General features: G+C 43.4%; 1 long non-coding RNA gene across 1 annotated transcript in view; it reads left to right on the forward strand.

The window, feature by feature from the left end:
- LOC129501522 (uncharacterized) overlaps positions 1-21,645 on the forward strand; it is a 30,423-nt gene extending 8,778 nt beyond the window's left edge. The window contains exons 2-3 of the long non-coding RNA XR_008662753.1: positions 10,001-16,522; positions 17,243-21,645. This is a non-coding gene — a long non-coding RNA (uncharacterized LOC129501522). The remainder of the gene's footprint in view (positions 1-10,000; positions 16,523-17,242) is intronic.
- Positions 21,646-22,184: the final 539 nt, after the last annotated feature.

Consider the following 22,184-nt stretch of genomic DNA (forward strand, 5'->3'; position numbering starts at 1 on the left):
TGGACTTTTGTTCATTGGGAGGTTTTTGATTACTGATTCAGTCACCCTACTAGTAATTGGTAGATTTTCTATTTCTTCATGATTCAGTCTTAGTAGGTTGTATGTTTCTAGGGATTTAATCATCTAATTTAATCCTAACCCATTTGGCTATTTGCCATCCACCTTCTTCTCTTCCTGGATATTCTTTAATTTTTTGGAAAGAGAATACTTCATGTCTTTGGAATGAAAGAGTTAACAACAGATTTGAAATTACAAACAAAAACAAAACTTCTTTTTCACCACAGAAGCTATATCTACTGGTCTTAAGGTGTGAAGGTATTATTGCTCAGTAATTAAGCATATGGTCTCTGGACTGAGACTACATGGGGTTAAATGCAGGTTCTACCACTTACCAACTGTGCAAACTTGGGCAAATTGCTTAACCTCTTGCAGCCTCCATGTTCCTATCTGTGACATAATAAAAGTACAGAATTTGACAGGGTTTTAGTAAAAATTATGTGGTTGGGCATATAAAGTGCTGTCACAGAGCCTGTCACATAATGACAGGTTGTTTTTTTATGTTATAATAAATATTATCCATCACTATTTAATCCCGGGCTCATAAAAAATTCATGCTGTTTGAAAGATTTAAAAAATCTTGACTATAAGGGTGATTCTATAACTATCCGGGCTTGTATATAGGTGGTCACTCTTCAATTATTCACATTACTGAAAAATAATAAACATAAGCTAATTCCAAAGCCCTTTATGTATTTTTGTAATGAATTTGCAATCCAGGGGACAATACATTTGTCACCTAAATGACCATTCTATTTCTGCAGGTTGTTTGAGTGGTAAAAGTAAGCAGGCAGGTGCGTGTCATGCATTGCATCAAGTATGTTGGAGTACAGTGTGCACACACAGATAAGCAAAACTTGTTTGTTTTGTGATGTGTGTATTGCCTATATACATGTTTTATACCACAGACTTTATATGCAGGGCCCCTTTCTGCTAAGCTGTAGCCAGCTCATTCTTTTCCATTACCTTCTGGGAACACCGTCATCTGGAAGGAAGAAGCTACTCAGCCATGTAGCCCTCTAATTCCTAGAAGGAATCAAGGATTTCTGCATCAAGGAAGTTGGATAAAGATGAGCACCAGAGAGGATACTACTGGCCACTGAAGGGAAAGCCTAAGGTAGGCAGGAGGCCAGAATGCTCCAAAAGTAAGCAAAGTTCTTTCTTATCAGGAGAGGAAAGCTTGCATTTAAGTGCGTTATCAAGAAGGCTGTCCCCAGCATCAATAAATGGAGGGAAAAGGGACCCAAGAGGGCTTGCCCTGCCTTTGCAGGTATGAGTTAACATTATTTGCTCTGTAATAAAATTGGAGCATATGTAAACCACTGAAATAACCTGAATATATATAGATATATGAATTTATAGAAGACCAATGTGGTTAGGTTTCCTAGATTTAATGAGGAAAAAGACAAGATGTCCAGTTAAATTTGAATTTCAGATAAACAACAGATAATGTTTTTTTTGTATAAATATGCTTCATGCAATATTTGAGGTTTGTTTATCTGAAATTCAGGACATTCTGTATTTTATCTGGCAACCCTAAGTGTGATTAAACAAGTAGGCTCTGGAATCATCCTGTGTGAGTTCATATTTCTAGTCCTGCTACTCATCAGCTATGTGACCTTGGTCATATTACATAACCTCTCTGAGCCTGAGTTTCTCTAGGTATGAAATGAAAATAGCTTTTACCTCATTGAGTTGTTGTGAAGATTAAATAATATATAAAAATTCATAATGGCAACTGATACATAGTATATGCTGAGAAACATAATCACTACTTTTGTAGGAAACATAAATGCTTATTTACTATCCCCCAATTTTTTCTTAAATTGACATTGTGATTCCAAGAGCCTTTAAAAAAAATCTAGGTGAAGATGTATTTTCCCCCTATTTTCTTGGTACTTTTGATTTTATTTACAGCCAATTAAATTAGTATAGCTTTTAGAATCTACAACCAGCATCTTACTCTCAGGCTTCCTGTTTCTTCCCTTAATCCTAACACTTGGATCCAATCTTAAAGATGTCCTAAATGCCGAATTTCTACTGAGAAATTTCTATAAACTTTCATAAAGTAGTGCTTGAGTACTCACTAGATGAAACTCAGGAGCCAATGCCAGCTCTAGAATGGGGTTGTATCAAGTGGTTATTTGCTGTAATGGGATTTCAGGGCTGTGTAGGTTAAGAACTTCAGGGCTGTGTAGGTTAAGAACCGCCACCTTGTCTGGAGTCCCAATTCTTGCATATAGGATTCAATTAGCATTACAGCTGAGAAGCAGACAAGAGGAAACATGGTGAAATGTAAAGAACAGTAGACCTAGTATCCAGAAATCTGGTTCTACCTCTCAACACAATCCACCTAGTTAGTACTTTTGAACATTTACTTTCTCATTTATAAAATGAAAACATCGAGAATTAAGTTAAATGAGGTAATATAATGAACAATACAGTACTGGGAACAACGGAAGTGCTGGATAAATATCCACTAACATTCATTGGGTGTGGGCTTGAACTCAGGTCCCTGAGATTAAGACCTGAGCTGCGATCAAGAGATGGATGCTCAACTGACTGAGCCACCTGGGTGCCCCTGTACTACTTTATAGGGCCGAGCTAAAACAGTAACTCCTTGCTTTGTCCCTGTTTGCTTCTGGACAAGAACCAGTTATTTCCAAACAATGATACAGCCTAAGGGGAATTCAAGCAAGGCTTGGATCTTTCTCATCACCAGTAACTCTGGGGGGTGGGGTTGGAGGTGGGGAGGTGCAGTGGTGAGATGGGGAAAGGCCAGGGAAGGAGTTGGAAATTTCTTTTTCATTTAATGACTAAGTTGAGCCAGATACTGAATATTAGTTTGAGGCCAGAAAGTAGACAACACACTTCCAGTAAATTTACAATATTAATTTTGAGTTGCAGGAGTAAATCACAAATTCAAACCAGATTCAGAAGTTATGACCTCAGCTTTTCCAGAGTTTGTACTGATTAGGCTTGTTACAGATTAACCAGAGGTAGAAAGTATTAGGGAAAAAAACCTAGGAGAGAAAAATAGAATTCATGAGAACATCCAAACTCAAAGAACGAAATTTCCTGTCTTAGCATTTGCTGCAAAGTGAGACTAGAGTGGAGGAGTATGGGATTTTCTAGGGAGGAGTAAAGGGGTGAGCATTAGGGTTTTACTGATTTATGAGGGGATTACCGAGGGAGTCTGTTGTTTTGGGCTGGAAGGTCATAAGGAATGCATAGTTTTGCAGGGTAACTCCGAGATGATGGTAAGCCAGGAGGACAGAGCTGGTGGTTGTAGAATGAGCTAGATGACTCTTTTGAAAGCCAGCTAATCAACATTTATATATTAAGTATTAACTATGTGCTCAACAGCTTGATAAGCTTTCAGGGGCTACAATGATGCCTAAAGCACAGACAGGTGAGACCTGAAGAAGACGCTAAAGGAAGGCTCTTGAACCAGAAGGTTAAGAAATCTTAAATGACTAAAAATCTGCTACCAAGGAACAGGATGCCTGACAAAATTTATTAAGTGTCAGGTATGCTGGGGATATGATTGAAGGCCTTGCCTGGGCTTTGAACTTGGCAAAGAGTAGAGGTTCGGAAGCATTTCTCGAGGCCTTCCCTTGCTTCCTGTAGGACTGAGGTGAATGGTGTAAAGGAAAAAAAGCCAGAGCGTATGCATCTCTGGACGGGGTTCTGAAAGGAATTATAATCTTCCTAGGATGGGGTGGGGGTGGGAGGGGTAGCTGTCAGGTCTTACCCCCTGCTCCTCATCCCGAGCCGTAATTGCCAAAATGAACTATCACATCTCAGCCTATGCAACCATCTCCCTAATACTCATTTGCTGACTTTAATGAGTTCAGAAACCAATTTGTGATCTTACAATCAGCCCAGGTTCACCACTGAAAGAAAGCGTTGTAAGTCTCGTTAGAGAAGTTGGCTCTGCAGAATGCAGATACTTTGACGTGAAAATAAATCAAATGAATTCTCATGGGCATTGTAAGGCTTCCACGTTCTCTGATATGCCCCTCAGCACGGAAATGTTAGGTGTCGGTGTCCTGATGAGCCATCTGGTGTACAATACCTGTCCCACAAACTGCATTCATACCTTTTTGTTCTGTCTTCAAATTTCACAGCTTCCTCTTCTCTTCCTAAAAAGGAAAACTCACATCTTCGAGCTGTTACAATAAAACTATTGGCAGTGAGCAAAGTGAGAACAGAGCCTTGCCTTAATTTATTGCACCACGTAGATTTATTACACATCAGGGTAATAATAACAACACCAGGGCTTACCGCTGGTTGCTCTCCAGGGCTCCAGTGGGAATGGGGCCGGGGGGTGGGGATCTCAGGGGCCCTGGACCTCTGTAGGTGCTGAGCACCTGGCGCGTTCCCTCCCGGTCCGGGGCGCCAGATGCTGGGGTCTTGCTGGGCTGCGGCACCAGGTTGTGCTGCAGAGCTGCTGGGCTGCTGGGGGACATGGAGCATTGGCACAGGAAACACTGGAGGCTACTTGCCATGTCTGTGAGAGGAGTGTTCCCACATTTGCCCTCTGCCCAGGGAGGAAGCATCCCTACCCCTTCTCCTGTGGATCTGACACCCGAGAATGCAGGCCGAGAATCTTCACAGGGCGTTTTACGCGCCTTCAGATGGCATCACACTTCCAATCTGGGACCTTCCAAGTCACAATTGTTCAGTGTCTGAGGAACAGTGAACAAAGTGGATGTGGGGCTAAAGACAATCACCCCCGGCCAAGGGTCTCCTTCAGGGTGTCGGCCGTTTCTGAGTCCTGGGGCACCCTGCTATCTTGGTGCTTCTAGGGAAACTGCTGGGAGGCCCTCAGCACTCGCCTGCCCTGTGACAGTGACATCCTCGCAGAGGACAGCGTTCACCAGAGGTTGCCCTCCTGCTGCTCCACTTGCTCTGGAAGCCTCTCCTTAGGGTTTCTAATTTTTAAGATAATGGGAACTTAATGGGGATTATTTTTATTTTCTCTCAGCAGCCCAGGCTTTTGTCCCAGAGCCCTGCTGCCCTCAGCTGCCCTGCCTGAACTAACTGCATTCTGAGCAAGCAAATGCTGTGGCCCAGGAGGCTGCTGACATGACCTCGGAAACACATGGTCCAATCCTATGGCCCAATTTTCTTTGCTCTAATGCCAAGAGTTTTGCCTGTAATGGTATTTGGGTTTCTGGCCGTCTTGGTGACCACTTGGACCCAACTGTTTCCCCACCAATTTTTAGAGGGAAACATCTTTAAAAATCATCAACGAACTAATCTATTAATTCTAAGCATTGTGGAGGCTCAGGCTCCTATTGCTTTTCCCCTTCTCCTTTCATGTTTTATAAAAATTGAGAATTTCTTCGGCCTTGGATCTACTTCCTGGCTATACTCTAGGACAGAGATTTACTCTCCAAGGACAGTGCCAAAACAGAAAGAATTGGAAAATCTTTGTATGATCAACCCTCAGAATAATCAATTGTGCTCAATAAATATATTTTGAGACCAAAAGGTCCTGGGGATCCAAAGAAATGGTCCCTGTCCTCTGCCAAAACTTTGATTTTCTTCTCAATAAATAAACTTCAGTTTGTTTTTGTATTGCTAAGTCGTGGCTGGTTGGGTAAATTGGCCCTTGGGGGTTTTTCTTCTGCCAAAATGATGGCAACACTACAAAACGATGCAAAGCATCATCCTCTGTAGACCAACCGTGCCCAACACTTCACAGGACAGGCTTGTTTGGGGGTATCCCCTTCCCCTGTAGGCTGCTAGCTGTGAGGACCACTCAGTAAATCCCGAATCTTGGAAATCACGTCAGTCCTGTGGTTGCTGTTTACCAGTAGGTGTTACACCGTGGCAGCCTTCTGTCTGAGGTCTAATGGAGTATTATCACTACCAACTTGAACTCTATCAGGAGGTCTTTGTCTCACAAACAACCCCAAGGCAATATCACGGTGTGGAAACCAAAGTCAGAGAGGCTGATGAATCACAGAATGAGATAAACATGGACCGAGGTCTGTTCGGGTGCCCAGGCCTGAGAGGTGACAGGCCTGGATGTCTCAAAGTACATTGCTTATCCCCTTTGACATCGGGCCTGGGATTGTTGTAACTGAACCTGTTTTAAGGCTAAATTTATAAGGCAGGGAAGGAATTCACTGCTCAACCATTTTGTGGAATGGTCATCAATGGGTTGGCTCAAAAGGAGGAAGATGGAAAGGGCCCTGAAGACAGCAAGTAACAGTGCCAAGATGAGAAGTAGGTAGGAACTGTGGCCTTTGAAACAAGTCAAAAAATCAAAATTATGTCAGGAGCGGTGACTCCTTTTTTGTTTTGATGATCTTGCTTTCATTTTTTAAGGGTAGACACTCAAACATGACCACCTTGGCCACTGATTTCAAGTGGAACCAGCCTGTACCAGGGACCCTGAAGACGACTATGGATCCAAGCACAGTGCTGAGGGAGGATGCGGGAACAAGAATGAGGAAGAGACTTTCAGCCCATGAGAGTCAGCCTTCTGACTTCAGAGGATGTCTTTGTCAGTGGCAGCCTCTAGGAGCGCAGACAGGGTACAGAAGTCAGGCTCCCCAGCCCCCGATGCCAACACTCAGGGCAGTCTCACTGTGGGGCACCAGGCACACTCTCCTCTGCTGTCTTCACTGGTCTTTAGGTGCTGACTCTGCTGAATGTCTCCACCGCAGCCACCGGGCCTCTTCCCACTTCCTCCTCGTCACACTGCTCTTGTGAGCAGAGCAGCCGAGGCCTCCACTAGCATGCTTTGCCCCCTCATACTCATATCTAATGCTTGGGATGGTCGACTGCCAATGATCGTCGCCATATTTCCCTTTGTGCTCTTAAAGTTTGAGCTCAGAGGCAACACAGTGGCCCCGGGTTGAATGAACATCTCCATTATTTCCAACTTGAGTGTGAAATAAAGCTCATCTGAAAAAAGCAAAGGCAATGTGCAGGGCCAAAGCTGAACGGGATCAAAAGCTGAAGAGTACCTCAACCCTTGCAAGTTTTACTTGTTTTGTTAAAATGAGAAGGAAGGAAAAGAGAGAAGCTAGACCCTTAGTGGGCATGGTATGAAGAAGAATGGAGAAGATATTCACTATTCTCTAAATTATTTTATTATTATTTTAAAAGACTTTATTTATTCATGAGAGACACACACACAGAGAGGCAGAGACACAGGCAGAGAGAGAAGCAGGCTCCAGGCAGGGAGCCGGATGTGGGACTTGATCCCTGGACCCCAGGATCACAACCTGAGCCTGAGGCAGACACTCAACCACTGAGCCACTCAGGGGCCCCTCACTATTTTTTTTAAAATGGCAGTCCCTGCACAGTTCAGTTGGGAGGAGCAGGTTTTGTATTCCAACACAACTGTTCACATGTGAAACTTGGAAGTAGTGAGCTTGAGGTAGTTCACAAAGGAAAACAGTAAGAATAATTGTCATCTAAAATGTTTTACCCTGACAAAAATTAAAGTTCATTTGACAAGCTAAAGAAACAGTCTGTCAAATCCTCACTGCACGCCAGCTGACATCTTACTGCTTGCCTCAACCCTGCACGGCAATTCTGGCATCTTCTATCTCAGGATACCTGGTAAACACTCATGAATACTCTCCACAGAATTCTGAAGTCGAGTCATTCACACTTAGAGTGATGACGGGTGGGGTGGTAGGTAGCAATTTCCCTTTGCTTTCATTACCATTCCCATGTGCTGGGAAACAGACATGGAAGGCTCCAAGGTCCTAGGCTAAATCAGTGGTATTCCAGGAATCATTGGGGTACCTCTGCCCTCCCTTGGAAGTGGCTTCTAGACTCAGCAGCCTACTTTCCAAGTCAGCTTCTGTGTGTGTCCAAAGCGAAGGTGACTCCCATCCAAGGGGCCCCAGGTTCTTGGCTTCTATTCCACCTCAGAAAAGTTCTCTGGTGGTTAAAGAAAATGCAGCTTGTGGGAAAGCAGGGTGAAACCTCGGTGAGTTTGGTGGTTGGGTGCTTGAATGGATCTGAGTTGGGAAGAAGGGCTCTGTGATTGTGAGTTAATATAGCTGGAGGGGACTAGTTGCAGACTCAGCTTTGTCTTTTAAACTCTGGTAAGAAACTAGCAGGACTTGTATGACCTCCTCCCTTGGTAATGAAGCATAGAGCCTGACCCCCGGCCTCACTTGTCCCCCTTGGGTGTTGTACACATCTTGCAGACTTTGGGAGGGGCCATATTGGGGTAGATTTTCTTGAAGCCCAGTTTGTTTTCATCTTCAAAAGAGATGGACAGGACACTTCTGCCTAGGTTAATCACAATGACCTTAGAGTAGGTAGACAAATTAAGTATCAGTTGGACTTTGATTTTTTTTTTTTTTTAAGTACTGGAAGAGAAAGATGGACAATTCTTCCCTGGTGGAAAAGATTAGAACAATGAGTGCTTATTTCCTCCCATCCTCATGACAAGGGTAAAAGTAGTATGATTTTGAAGGTTCTTCTAATTTAAAGTAACCCTGAATTTATTGACAAGTGATTGAGGGCAAACTAACAACATTTTTCAACAAACAAATCACAGATTCTCTCCCTCCACAGGCCGTGATCTCTTGCCTCAGAAAAGTAGGAGCAAAGTAAACTGACACATTTTTTTTAAGTGACACATTATTTGATGACTGCACCCCTTCCCCACAGAGTGGGCTGACTCTATATCTCAGCAGGAAATGGGGGAAGAGGAAGTAGGAACCAACATTTATTGAGTGCCAGCTCTCTGCTGGTTACTTTATATAAATTTAATTCTCCCTCACGATATACTACTATGTAGGTTTTATTATTCTCATATTTTAAAAAAAGTTAGTTAAATTCAATTTAATTAACATATTTAATTTAAGTAACAGTGTATTACTAGTTTCAGAGGTAGAATTTAGCAGCTCATCAGTTGCGTGTAACACTCAGCGCTCATTCTATCAAGTGCCCTCTTTAATGCCTGTTACCCAGTTACGCCATCTGCAAACTTTACCCTCATATTTTTAAAGACAACTCCCTTAGACTCTGGTAGTTAGGAAGCCAAGAGACCAAACTTTAAAGCCCAGGGCTTCCTGTCTGCATAGTCCTTCCCTGAGTATTGTTGTCTTGCTGACGTGCCCATTTTGAATGAAGACTGGCCTGATCCTGAGCTCAGCCTTCAGCAGGAAAAGTACAGTAGTCCAGTACTCTCTCCTTACACAATGTGGTTATCAGAATGTCCAATGACATGAAGGATCAGGATGTCAAACTCATTTTGAAACCCTCTTTGACTGAAAGATCTGAGTGAACATCTTTTTTTTTTTTTTTTCCAGGGTGTGGGGTGCAGGTCCCTGCAAAGTTCATTGACCTGCAGATGGAGATGGTCTAGAATTTGTGTGTTGAAAAATCCTGTTAGGGTTTACCCTAAATCACTTGTCAATAAATTTAGGGATACCTTACATGAAAAGAACTTTCAAACCGTACTGCTTTCACACTTGTCATAAAAGTAATCATAGTCAAGTTGATTGAGGGCCCATTCTGTGCCAGGAACTGTTCTTTAGGCTTTACATGTGTTCTTTACCCCTCGGACAGTCCTATGAGGAAGGTATTACTCATGTCTCCATTTTACAGATGAAAGTACACATGGGAGATTTTAAGACAGGTGAAGTAACTTGTCCAAGGTCACACACACAGGTGGGAAGTGACAAAACTGGGATTTGAACTTCCCAACCTGTACACCTATCAGCTACAGTTTTTGCTGCCTGTCATCAGGGAAGATGTACAGAGATAGGAATGGTCATTTCTGTACTTGGAGAAGATTCTTCTCATTTTCCATGTGTAGAGTGACAGTAACCTGTTACACAGATCACCAGGTCCCTTTTTACCCACAGACATGTCAACCCTCTAGAGGCCTCCTGAGATGAGCTCCTTGTTCTCTCATGACAGTTTTGTTCCTCTTTTTTCCTTCTCCTCACAGGGTCTTCAGCTCCTTCCTCTTTTGATGGGAATGAGGTGCGCTTGGCAGCTTGGGTCTTCATTCTCAGCTGTGGGTTACCACTCTGTGGTCATCAATGCCTGGTCACCGATGGGCAATTGAAAGTGGCTGCAATGTTACCCCTTGGTCCCGGAGGATGCCACCATCATCGCTGACCTCACCGGAGACAGACAGGCAGTTTACCTACACTAAGCACAGTGGTTGAGGTCAGTGAATGTGTTCTTTTTTGTTTGTTTGTTTTTCTTTCTAGTAATTTCAACCCAGAGCAGGGTGGAACCCATGGCCCTGAGATCAAGAGTAGAATGCTCTACTGACTGAGCCAGCCGACACCCCATTGACTGTGTTCTTTTATTGTCTAAATATAAGTACGTGGACCTCACTGGGAAGAGGTCAGGTCTTAAAGAAAAATCTTGGGGATCCCACCCCCCCTCCACTATGGAGGAGGGAGGGAGTGAAGCCATAGGCGCCTCTGCTTCTGATTTTGACACTGAAATTCACATCTGCTTACCCTTTCATGTGTAAACCAGGATTCACAATTACTCACTCCACTCAGATATGTAAAGAACACATAATTTCTTTTCTCTCTGAATCACTCTGGTATCCCTTATAAGCCTGCACCTGCTGGGTAGCAAGAGGGAAAAAACTAATTTTAGTTCAATAGATTTTAAAATGTAGTCATTCAGTGATTTAAGCAGTTTCTTTAGGCTTAACTCTGTGCCTTTGAGTTAAGGCTCAATCTTTCAGTTTCTTCCTGTCTTGTCTTGTGCTTTGCTTTTCTATAAGTAGTTTTTGTGCTTCTGAGACCAGGCCCCTGACTCCTTCTCATCACTGCTATGCTCATTTAAATGTGGTGCCCTAAGAAGGGATTTCACAGGGAATGGGAAAGAGCTCTCCTGCTTTGGTTCTTCTAATTTATTTCTTTATTTTTCTTTTTTTTAAGATTTTATTTATTTATTCTTGAGAGACACACACAGAAAGAGAGGCAGAGACACAGGCAGAGGGAGAAGCAGGCTCCCCTGGGGGAGCCCGATGCAGGACTTAATCCCAGGACCCCAGGATCACTACCTGAGCCAAAGGCAAACACTCAACCACTGAGCCACCCAGGCACCCCAATTCTAATTTATTTCATTGTCCTTCAGGCAGAGACCTGGATAGGAGAGGCCAGAAGAAGGCAAGGGGACGCCAGGCTTGGCATGTGGCTGGAAGAGGAGGCCTACCAGCCTCCATCAAACAGAGGAATCTCTCTTTGTACTAAGGGAGAAACTCTGAAATCAGAGTGCTTGGTTCTTGAACTTCTGAAGAATGTAGATTTACCCAGGTTGTTTTTCAAACTTGTCCTGACTAACAGTCCTGACCTGCCTGGAGACGATGCCTGGGATGTGAGCTGTAAGAGGGATTTAAAAGAGGAATTGAAATGCTATGTTTGCTGAATATTGTTTGTAGTATATCAGTGTTGGCTTGGAGTGGTTGAAGGGCAGAGTGGGATTTAGAATGTGCTTATAAGGACTCCTCTGAGAAGACGAAGGGTAGGTAGTGCTTAAATGCACAGACTTGAGTCCAGACTGGCTCTGCTATTTCCTTGTAATTTGGACAGCTTTATTTGTTGGAGACTCAGTTTCATCATCCTTAAAATGAGGGATAGATAATAGTATCCACCTCGTAGGATGGTTACAAAGTTAACATATAACAAAGAATAAGTTTTGCCTACCTCATAGTAAGCACTCCACAAATGCTATTTTTTTTAAAGATTTTATTTATTTGAGTGAGAGAGAGAGAGAGAGAGCGCAAGTGCACATGAGCAGGGGTTGGGAGTGGAGAGCAGAGGGAGAGGGAGAAGCAGGCTCCCCACCAAGCAGGGAGACAGATGCGGGGCTTGATCCCAAGACCCTGGGGTCATGACCTGAGCCAGTCAGACCCTCAACTGACTGAGCTACACAGATGCCCCTAAATGATAGGTATTATATCACAAACACACATAACATTAGATTTAAACCTTAGAAGCTTCTTTTTAAAATTTTTTTAAAGATTTAATCTATTTGACAGAGAGAGAAAGATAGCACAAGCTGGAGGAGTGGCAGCAGAGGGAGAGAGAAAAGCCGGCTCCCTGTGGAGCAAGGAGCCTGATACGGAGCTCAGTCCTCTGGGATCTTGCCCTGAAGCTGAAGGCAGACGTTTAACCGACTGAGTCACCCAGGCACCCTGCCTTAGAAGCTTATGTATGATGCAAGAGAAAGAGCATGAATTTTTAAAATAGCCTAAGTTACACGATGTGGGGCAGATTATTTGGCCACTGTGATACTGGTTCTGAAAACCAAAGATTATCGTATCATAGAAAAGCTGTCGGAATTCAATAAAATAATGTGCAAGAAACACTTAGCAAAAAGTTTGGCACATAACTGAGGCTCAATTGAAGTTTCTTCTCCTTCTTCCTTATGTCAGTGACATGTTCTCTTATAATTGTTTACTGTTACATCCTCAACCAGGAATCTTAAGCTTTTAGAATCTCCTAACTGGCCAGCTCAGAGGAGAAGCTCCATAGATCCATTGACAGATTCAAATGAGCCTTCAAATCTGGGGCTCACGACCTACATCTTCTCTCTATTGAGTGTGGCTGATCAGAGGACAGTTGCTGTCTTCTGATCTTTCACTCTCCCAGGCATGTATATTCTTCGTTTCTCTTTATTAAAGTGACATTGTAGTCCCTTGGAGGCATTTGTGTCTGCTTCACTTACGTTGCTCAACCCACACTTGGAGAGAAATGTGTTTGCATAAATACTAGCAGATGAATTTTTTAAATATCACTTTTTCTTTCCTGGCACTCTGTGAGAGAAATGAGCAAATATAAACAGAGGAGTATCACACCAGAAATACAGCAGATGGGTTCCTGCTGGGGATCTGGACTTTCCTGGAGTTTACACATTTGGGAGATGTAGGATTATGACAAAATCCACTTGTAATGCTCTTGCTTTTTGTTTCTTGGGCACAATATTAATTGCTTAATGATGGTGCTTAATGTATACTTTTAGCCCAAATTTTCCCTTTGGAGAATAAGCCAGATGCTATAAGCACTCTCTGCAGGAGAGATTCTCTTCCTAAGTCTAGCATAAATCTAGTTTGATTGAGGAATCAGGGACAAGAGAGAAAGAGACTGTATATTTCACTCCATGCTGCAAGAACAGGGGGAAAAAGGAAACTCTTAACTTCCCAGGTCAGATGGCGACATGCTTCCCAACAAGAATTATTATGAATATTTTAAATGAATATTGTTAAAATGGAAGCTGATTGTACATGCTTCCTGACCAATCCTGCTTTGGGCCACCTCAATTCAGACTATAAACCCTGAGAAACACATTTATACCTGGGGAGTTGATCATGAAACATCCTTAACTCCAGTCAGCACCTTTGGCACAGACTTGGGGAGATGTTATTTTCATTCATATATTTCATTCATCCATTTAACAAATTTTATAGAGCATCTGCTATGGATGAAGCACTGTATTAGGAGAGAGAATATAGCAATGAAGAACACAGACATGGTTCTTGACTTCAGAAAATTCGAGTCTAGTGGGAAAACCCTTATGATCTAATCATTCTGTATTACAGGTATTAAAAAGCACAGTAAACCAATTATTTTCATTTCTATCAACTGTAATATGTCTCAAGCACTGGCCTTGCAGAAAATGGGAGGTGGAAGCTCCTCATAGGCTCCTGTTGTCAGAGCCTCCACAGTCATTAAAACCACCTTATGGGGATGCCTGGGCAGCTCAGTTGGATAAGACTGGACCTGACTTTGGCTCAGGTCATGACCCTGGGTCCTGGAATGGAGCCCCATGTTGGGCTCCCTGCTTAGCGGGAGTTTGCTTCTCCCTCTCCCTCTGCCCCTCCCTCCCACTCATGCTCTCTCTATCTCTCTCTCTCAAATAAATAGATAAAATCTTTAAAAAATAAAATAAAAACCACCTTATGGAAGAGCTCCTTATCTACAATTGATTTGTCTGAACCCTTGTCTTCATAGGTTGTCCTTAGGGGCTTAAGAAAATGCTACAAAGGATCCTACCTGTCCATAATGATGACTTCTGGAACCCAGAGAAAGCCCCATCTTTTTTTTTTTGAAAGCCCCATCTTTAATCAATGAGTATTAATTAATATTTTATGTCTATTAGGTTTAACAAGAGAGGTGGCATGATATAGTGCAAAGACCATAGGCTGTGAAGTTAGCTCTGTGTTCTAATCTTGGCTCAAACATTTATCAGCCATTTCCCCTTGGGAGGATTATTTCACTTTCCTGTGGCTTAATTACCTCATGCAAAATGGAGAAAATAGCACTTAACTCAGGATTACTCACATTCTTAAATGAAATAATCACTAAGAAGTGCTTGGTATGTGGCACATTCTCCTCCATGATATGTGGGAACTATATTCCATGTGACACAGGTCTTGCCTTTGAGAGAATACAGCATCCACATGAAATACTTAATGACAACCATACACAACTGTGAGCTATTTGGTAAGTGATAAATTATGCCTGTGGCTGAGTCTGCCCATCCTGAGTGTGCCAACACTTTCTGCTTCTGCTGCCCTAATTCTGTTGCACAAGCCATACCCCTCCAACAAGTGGCCCAACCAGGAAAGCCTAAAAGAAATCAGAATGCTCCAGTAAGAAATCAGAGTAAGAAACAGACACTTCATGTTTTTATTTATTTTATTTATTTTTAAAATATTTTATCTATTTAATCATGAGAGACACAGAGAGAGAGAGGCAGAGACGTAGACAGAGGGAGAAACAGGCTCCATGCAGGTAGCCTGATATGGGACTTGGTCCCAGGACCCCGGGAACACGTCCTAAGCTGAAGGCAGACACTCAACCACTGAGCCACCCAGGCATCCCACACTTCAAGTTTTTAAATGATATCCTTAGCTTTGTCACACTAAGTGTAGACCAGTACTTCATTTTACTGTTCTTTCTACTTACTAAAAGTATTTTCTATTATCTCCAGGATGCTGGAAAACATGGAGGTGGAGATGGAACCTGTGGCCACATTTGGCAGGGAAATACACAGCTAGATGCTAGTGACATTGCCTTAAGTAATTTCTACATCCTTCAAGACCCCTGCACCAGAAATCCATGAGTCTTACAGCTTAAGAGGGGCTAGATCTCCCATGGAGTCTGGGACAAGCAGCTTCCTCCAGTTGTCTTCTCCTACAGCTGCCTCCCCAAACTCTCAGGCGAGAGATCCAGATACTGGTAGGCTAAGTGATGGCTCATGGGAAAATCCAGATACTGGATCCAGATACTGGTAGGCTAAGTGATGGGCTCATGGGAAAATCTCCAAATTGTGTACATTAATTTAAAAAAGACTTAGAATTTTAATAACAGGAAACAAATATAATGTCCAAAACAGAAGGGGTGATTAACTCTATAGATTAAATTAACCATATATAAATATATATATATATTTATATATATATATACACACACACAAATTGAATTTTATATAACCATAATTAATAATTTAAATAACAGAGTTCTTATAATAATTAATAGTAACCCAATTTTCCATATGATAGCAAGCAAAAACATATATTTAGCAAAAAGCAGTGTACAAAATTCTATATATGGAATGAGCACAACTGTGTTAAAAGAATAAATCTTTGCCTATAAAAAGACTGGAAGGAAACACTTTAACATTTGAGTGTTGGAACTTTGGCTAATTTTTTGTTTCTACTTTTATTTTTATAATAAGCATACATTGTTTATATCATCTTTAAAAAGCATTTTGAAATGAAGACTTCTGAGGCCAAGAATATGGACTTCCCGGAGGCCACTTGTGTGCATCACTTCCAAGAAGGCTGTTCAGTAATTCACCGGATGGCCCAGCTGAGTGAAGGTCAAAGTGAGCAAAGGCGGCACTTTTTAGGAATTGAATGGGGATCAGAAAGTTTGCCCTGATTATGTCCTGAGTCTGGTCTTCCCTCACAAGGTCCGTCATGGTTTTCTATCTAGCTGCCCAGCCTCATTAGCCTCAAGTCTCTTCCTCTTCCTATCTGAGATCAAGCTTCGCTCTTTCCACTCTTGGCATCTGGTTGTGCACCACTGTGGGCAGGGTGAGAGGGCGGAGGCGGATGAAACCCAAGGCTAAGGCCGCCCCCAGCAGGGGCCACTGGAGCAGAACTTGGCTGCGCACAGAAGAACCCAAATCAACTTATTTTGTTTTCCTCTGTTTTTAAACTCGTCTCCAAACTTCCTGGTTTTGTCCTAAAATGAGAGCCAGACAGCTTGTGAGCGAATCTTGTCATCCCTATGATCTGAGGCAGCCTAGCTCAGGGGAAAGCTTATGCATTTTTTTTTTCCTTTTTCTGAAAGATCCTCCTGGTGGCCACACCACATCAGCAGTTCCTTGCGCACGTGGTTCTTCCTTCTGGTTTCTCCTGATGGTTCCAGAGTCTTCAAGAAGGACCGTGGGCCAGTCTGGCAGGGCCTCATGGAATCAGACCATCAGACGTGTGTGTTTCAAGGGCTCAGCCTACTGTACTCTTTGATCACTTAGAAAAAGCATAAAAAGTAGGAGTCATGTCCTAACCAGGACATACACCCAGTGGCCTCCCAGCCAAGCCCATCCTGACAGGGCACCAGGCGCATTTCTGGATGGGGGGGGGGAGGGGGAGAAGCACTGCTTTAGCTGCCCCTGGTGTTCAGCACTCCCCCCTCACCACCACCACCCCTAGCTCTTCGGCTGGCATCCAGCTCCACTATTGTGCTTAGAGATCAGGTCTTAGGAAATGGATGCATTCTAAAAAATCCCTGCAAACCAAAAAGTACAAAGAAATCATTTGGCTCATGCCCTGACGCTTGTCACCCAGGTACCACATGACCAGAAAGGGACCAGCCCTGGGGTAATATCATGGTCCCGGATTAGCAGCTTTGCATGAACCTGAACAGAGAATTGCAACCCGAGGACCCAGGCCTTGTAAACAGAAGCAGAGAGCAGTCAGGTGGCTTATCCAGCTGAGCGGTAGACACAGCCCAGGGCTAGCAGCTCCTGGGGGCTTGCCCCAGCCTGAGTCCCGGGGTGTGGGCCCAGAGCTGAGCTCACCTGGCAGGCCAACCCAACCCCGCCCCCCCCACCCCCTCAGCTGCTGTCGCCCCGCTGTCAGCCCGCTCAGTTCATTCTGTTTCTATTCTCCTCCCTCTGTCTTCATCCTCTGCTGTTTATCCCCTCACAGGCCCGCTGATCCGCAGAGCTCTGCTGCTGTTGCAGCCCGGTGACTCATTCGTCACTCAAGGAATTTTGGGTTTGTTATTTCTCAGCCGCTTCACCAAGAACCACATGGAGCCAAAACAGAGAAGGGAGGAAATGGGGGTGCAGATGGGAGGGGTGGGGCAGGAATCCAAAGTGGCTGTGGAAAAATTCGGCTGAGGTGCCGTGGTCGAAGCTTGGCCCCGGGGGAGTGAGGCTCTTCCAAAAGCAACAACAGGAAGGAAACCGTGCTTTGATTACGACTTCATTGACAGGCCTGCGTGCGCACCATGGTTCTCCTGCAACTGAGCCGGCGTGGTCAGGCGTCCAAAAGAATCGGCATTGCTCTTTGGGAATATTTACGAGCAACCGCACCCAAAGCATGTGGACTCGGCCAGTGCAAGGTGGAAGGGACAGCCAGACGCTACCTGCAAAATAGAGTGCAAATCCTCTGCCCTAAAGGGCTATCTCCTGGTCCCCGATACCCATGTGCTGTTGGCTCAATGATGTGGGTTTGCTTTGTGGACGGTATCCAGTGTGCAGTTGTGGCTGTCCTGAGCAGAGGGCCGCTGCCTACGTTGTGAACAATGGAAAAAATCACATGGACAGGGCCGCCGGAAGATTCACGAATATATATGTTTTAGAGACTTCCAGAAAGTTGTTGTTTAGAAATTAATTTTCCTTAAGTTGTCCCCGCCCTCCAAGCCTGTGCAGCTTTTGGCCGGCACCAAAAGCTGCTTGGGTCCTCATTCTGATAGCTTTAGGAAGAGTATTGAATTGCCATTTGTGACATTTACTATCCATTGCTAGTTCAGGGCTTGCAAGATCAGCATGCTGAGAGTATTCATTCCTTTTTAATTATGCATTTTTTACTTCAACAAATATTTCCTAAAGGCTTAATGTTGGAAGCAGTCCTTGAGGTCCAGGCCTCTGATGAGCATTTCCAGGACAGGACTATGAACTCTATGTGAGAGGAAGAAACTGACGAGACTAGAGACAGGAATGTTTCATGGATTTCATGACAAATCTCATGATTATTCAGTCTGAGCTGTTGATTCCTTCTTATGCAAAGCATGACATGTTTCAATGGTGGGTTGTACCACAGCCACTCTAAGCAAACGGTCTTCCTGGAAACAGAAAGACAAAGAAGGTATGTGATAGAAGCTTTGTATTAGGATGGCAAAACCCATCCATCTCAGCACAGAAGACAACAAATTAGTGTCATATAGATCACATCCTCTGAATTATAAGGAAACTTACTCTTAAAAAAAACCCTTACTTTGATTTCCATAAATTAGGAAATTTAAAATGTTTTTAAAGAACATTAGGAATAACTAATGGTTCAAAGAAATAAATACCTACATAATCTTATATATAAGATTAGGGAGTATACAAGCTAAATAAAATATAATTTAAAACTTGTTTGATTCAGCAAAAGCTACAGAGAAATTACAGAGAGAAACTTACAAAAGCTTTAAGATGCTTACTTATTTATAAAAGAAAAAAGGCTACTTAATTAATGAGCCATGTATTTCAACTCAAGACACTGGTAAAAGGAACAACAGCATACACACCAAGAAAGTAGAAAAAAAACACAGAGGAGAAATTAATTAAATAGAAAACAAAGTTACAGTGGAAATGATCAATAAAATACAAAGCTAGTACTTTGAAGGGCATCTGTGTGGTGAAGTCATGTAAGCATCTGACTCTTGATTTTGGCTCAGGTCATGATCTCAGGGTCACAAGATCAAGCCCTGCATGGTCTCCTTGGTCAGTGTGGAGTTTGCTTGAGATCTCTCCTTCTCTCTCTGCCCCTCTCCCCAATACTTATGCTCTCTCTCTCTAAAATAAATAAGTAAATCTTTTTAAAACGAAAGCTAGTGCTTTGAAAGACTAATAAAATTGACAGATTAAAAGGGAAAATCACTACATATATAGTAGACTTTTTAAAAAATAAGAGAATGAAACCTACCAGAACTGACTCAAGAGGAAATAGAAAATCTAACTAGAGAGGTAAAGCTATTTTTAAAAAGTAGTTGGTAGTTTAAAATCTATCTACAAAAATGAAACAAACTACACAAGCACTAAAGTGGTTTATAAGCAAATCTCTGTCAGCAAATTTATCTTAAAAAGAAAAGAGAAATATAATCTCAGGCAATCTTTCAGAGAATAGAAAAAGGATGACCACAACTCATTATATGATGCAGAGAGAATTTTGATATCAAAACCAGGCAAGAATAAATAGAAAAGGAAAATTATAGGCCCATCTCTCACAAATGCAGATGTAAATGTAGATGTATAATCTACAAATTATTAAAATAAGAGAAGCAGAGGAGGGGCAAGATGGCGGAAGAGTAGGGTCCCCAAGCCACCCGTCCCCACCGAATTACCTAGATAAACTTCAAATCATCCTGAAAATCTACGAATTCGGCGTGAGATGTAAAGAGAGACCAGCTGGAAGGCTACAGTGAGAAGAGTTCGCGCTTCTATCAAGGTAGGAAGACGGGGGAAAAATAAAGAAACAAAAGGCCTCCAAGGGGGAGGGGCCCCGCGAGGAGCCGGGCTGAGGCCGGGGCGAGTGTCCCCAGGACAGGAGAGCCCCGTCCCGGAGGAGCAGGAGCTGCACCAACCTTCCCGGGCGGGCGGAAAGGGGCCCGCAGGGAGTTAGAGCAGGACCCAGGAGGGCGGGGATGCCCTGAGGTTCCCAGGGGCACTAACAGACACCTGCGCCCCGGGGGAGTGCTCCGAGCTCCCTAAGGGCTGCAGCGCGCACGGCGGGGCCCGGAGCAGCTTGGAGGGGCTCGGGCGGCGGCTCCGCGGAGGGGGCTGTGCGGCCGGAGGGCGAATCCAACAGCGCAGGCCCCGGAGCACAGGGCGCCGGGACACAGCCCAGGATCCGGCCTCCCCCGGGACAGGCAGAGGCCGGGAGTGACCAGGACAGCAAGGACGCTCCTGCCCCAGCTGAGCAGATCAGCGGCCCCGCCCCGGAGCATCCAGGCCCCTGCAGACGTAGAGCTCCTAGTTACTGCGGGAGCTGACTCCAGGGCTCCAGAGCTGGCCCCGCCACTGGGGTTGTTCCTCCTGGGGCCTCACGGGGTAAACAACCCCCACTGAGCCCTGCACCAGGCAGGGGTCAGAGCAGCTCCCACAAGTGCTAACACCTGAAAATCAGCACAACAGGCCCCTCCCCTAGAAGACCACTAGACGGACAAGTTCCAGGGGAAGTCAAGGGACTTAAAGTCTACAGAATCAGAAGATACTTGCCGTGGTTTTTTTTGTTTCTTTGTTTGTTTTTTGCTTTCTGCTTTCTGTTTGCTTCCCCCACCCTTTTTTCTCTTTTTCTTCTCTTTTTTTCTTCCTTTTTTCTTTTCTCTTTTTGTCTTTTCTTTCCTTCTTTCTCTCTCACTCGTTTTCTCCTTTTCCCAATACAACTTGTTTTTGGCCACTCTGCACTGAGCAAAATGACTAGAAGGAAAACCTCACCTCAAAAGAAAGAATCAGAAACAGCCCTCTCTCCCACAGAGTTACAAAATTTGGATTACAATTCAATGTCAGAAAGCCAATTCAGAAGCACTATTATAAAGCTACTGGTGGCTCTAGAAAAAGGACTCAAGAGACTTCGTGACTGCAGAATTTAGATCTAATTGGGCAGAAATTAAAAATCAATTGAATGAGATGCAATCCAAACTAGAGGTCCTAACGATGAGGGTTAACAAGGTGGAAGAACGAGTGAGTGACATAGAAGACAAGTTGATGGCAAAGAGGGAAACTGAGGAAAAAAGAGACAAACAATTAAAATACCATGAGGATAGATTAAGGGAAATAAGTGACAGCCTGAGGAAGAAAAACCTACATTTAACTGGGGTTCCCGAGGGTGCATAAGGGACAGAGGGCCAGAATCTGTATTTGAACAAATCATAGCTGAAAACTTTCCTAATCTGGGAAGGGAAACAGGCATTCAGATCCAGGAGATAGAGAGATCCCCCCTAAAATCAATAAAAACCGTTCAACACCTCGACATTTAATAGTGAAGCTTGCAAATTCCAAAGATAAAGAGAAGATCCTCAAAGCAGCAAGAGACAAGAAATCCCTGACTTTTATGGGGAGGAGTATTAGGGTAACAGCAGACCTCTCCACAGAGACCTGGCAGGCCAGAAAGGGCTGGCAGGATTTTCAGGGTCCTAAATGAGAAGAACATGCAACCAAGAATATTTTATCCAGCAAGGCTCTCATTCAAAATGGAAGGAGAGAGAAAGAGCTTCCAAGACAGGTCGGAACTGAAAGAATATGTGACCTCCAAACCAGCTCTGCAAGAAATTTTAAGGGGGACTCTTAAAATTCCCCTTTAAGAAGAAGTCCAGTGGAACAATCCACAAAAACAAGGACTAAATAGATATCATGATGACACTAAACTCATATCTGTCAATAGTAACTCTGAACGTGAATGGGCTTAATGACCCCATCAAAAGGTGCAGGGTTTCAGACTGGATAAAAAAGCAGGACCCATCTATTTGCTGTCTACAAGAGACTCATTTTAGACAGAAGGACACCTACAGCCTGAAAATAAAAGGTTGGAGAACCACTTACCATTCAAATGGTCCTCAAAAGAAAGCAGGGGTAGCCATCATTATATCAGATAAACTAAAATTTACCCCGAAGACTGGAGTGAGAGATGAAGAGGGACACTATATCATACTTAAAGGATCTATCCAACAAGAGGACTTAACAATCCTCAACATATATGCCCCGAATGTGGGAGCTGCCAAATATTTAAATCAATTAATAACCAAAGTGAAGAAATACTTCGATAATAATACACTTATACTTGGTGACTTCAATCTAGCTCTTTCTATACTCGATAGGTCTTCTAAGCACAACATCTCCAAAGAAACGAGAGCTTTAAATGATACACTGGACAAGATGGATTT

This window comes from Nyctereutes procyonoides, unplaced genomic scaffold, assembly GCF_905146905.1.
Source record: "Nyctereutes procyonoides isolate TBG_1078 unplaced genomic scaffold, NYPRO_anot_genome, whole genome shotgun sequence".
Classification (NCBI taxonomy): Eukaryota; Metazoa; Chordata; class Mammalia; order Carnivora; family Canidae; genus Nyctereutes; species Nyctereutes procyonoides.